The following is a 2,079-nucleotide window of genomic DNA, read 5'->3' on the forward strand; positions in this document are numbered from 1 at the left end:
TTATAATTAAACATCGCAAAAGGTAAAAGACGATCCCAATCGTCAAAATCCTCAGCATAATGTTTAATAAAATCTGTCAGCTCAATATGGCTTCTTTCTAATGCTCCATTGGTTTGAGGTCCTCCTCGATCAGTAAGAACACATCTAGGCGCCCCAAACTGAGAGAATAAATGAGTAGCTACTGCATGAGCAATTGTGGTTGTTTTTATATCGGAAATAGGGACTGCTATGCAATATTTACTGAAATTATCTTGCATAGTGAGAATATACCGATTCCCATTTGGGGTAGTAGGTAATTTTCCTACGGTATCTAGGGATACTTTGTCAAAAGGGCCTGCAGGAGTATCGGTTATTATCATTGGTTCACGAGTACGAGCTCTAACTAATTTATTTTGAAGGCAACTCTGACATCCTCGTATAAATTCTGTTATTTCATCTCGCATTCGAGGCCAAAGGTAGCGTTCCCTAATTCGTCTATATGTCTTTGTTATCCCCTTGTGACCTGCTAGTAGACTTTCGTGATATTCCGAAATAATTTTTGGCCTCAATTCTGGGGGTGGAACTTCAATTTTTCCGTGGCACAATATCATAGTGATATCGCCACCGCGGAATATTTTTGTTAATAATTCTGTCATTTTACCTTGGGGAAGGGAACCTAACAAATCACCTGTATTTGCCATACGACATGTAGATCGAGTATCTCGGCTCAAAGCTAATTTAAGATTTTTCAAACCTACAATTACATTTCGCCAGTCAATTTCGTCATAATGTCTTTGTTTAACAATTATTGTGTAGGTACAATATCGTCCACTAGGGGTAATAAGTATCTGACCTATTTTTGGTCGTTTTTCATGCAGTTCTTGAAGATCGATTCTCTCGGTTGCCACTAAAAGTTTTGAAATAGCATCAACTGGTTCACAATCTTCTGACATGAAATGAGCATAATTGTCTCTTTCATATGTTAGTGGTTCTGACCATTTTTGAATTACGTTATTGTTAGTCAACACGTCTTTCGTCATTTTAAAGTCATTGTCATCAGAAGTATCAGGAAAAGATGGGGAATCATAATACGGAATACCTACACCTTTGGAAGATTTTTCTATGGGTGTACACTTTGTTCCCGACACATTATCATTAGTTTTTTCCTGTAGTCGGCGTGGCACAACACTAGATTTTTTTCCCATTTTTGAATCATTTGTTTTCATGTAGACAAATGGAGTAGATTGAGCATCAGGAATGGCGGAAAATCCAGGTGTTTGAAGTATTGATCCTTGCCATTGGGAATAATCCTTAGCGGGGGAATACATGACATCTGGATCGTCCCTGAAACGTACTGTACTCTGTCTTCCTTCAATTTGTTTAGGGGGTAATGTAGGCGAAGGTCGCGGCGAGTTTTCTATTTCAACATTCGAAATTTGGCGCTTGTTGTAATTGTCCAAAAATTTTCTTATCCTTTCTGTGAATGCATCATCTTCGACATCACTATTTTGGCATGGATCCAGGTCTTCTAAAGTATCAAGGAGTTCTTCGTCATTTTCACCTTCCGATACATGCGTTACTTCTGGACGAGTAAATTCTTTATCCATTCCTTCGTGGTCCCATGCTAATGTTAGGTTACTTTGATCGAATCCTCTATTTTGCATTGACTTGTCAAATTGCTGAAATGATTTTTCTAACCCACTTTTTACTTTCCACACTTTGACGTCTGATTCTTCTTCTGTGCTTCCAATCGGTTGGGGAGCAATATTAATAATCACATTTTCAAGATCACAAATTTCTTCCTCTTTTTCTTCTTCGATTTCAAAATCGTCCATGATTTGTTCTTTATTGACACCTTCTTTTGCTAATTGATCGGCCATTTCATTACCAGTTTGGCCTTGATGGCTCGGTATATGTTCCCAGACAACGTTTAAGGGTTCTAAAGCCTTTGTTAATTTTTCAAAGGAAATGCGATTTTTAACAGGTTTATTTTCCTTAGTTTTCCATTGGTTTAGTTTCCATTTTGGGATCCAATCCGTAACACTTTGAATTAAGAATTTTGAGTCGGTGTTAATCCTCAGATTTTGGATTCCTGCTTCT

This window comes from Leptopilina boulardi, unplaced genomic scaffold, assembly GCF_019393585.1.
Source record: "Leptopilina boulardi isolate dan_hultmark-lab unplaced genomic scaffold, ZJU_Lbou_2.1 LbouV2_251, whole genome shotgun sequence".
NCBI classification, from domain to species: domain Eukaryota; kingdom Metazoa; phylum Arthropoda; class Insecta; order Hymenoptera; family Figitidae; genus Leptopilina; species Leptopilina boulardi.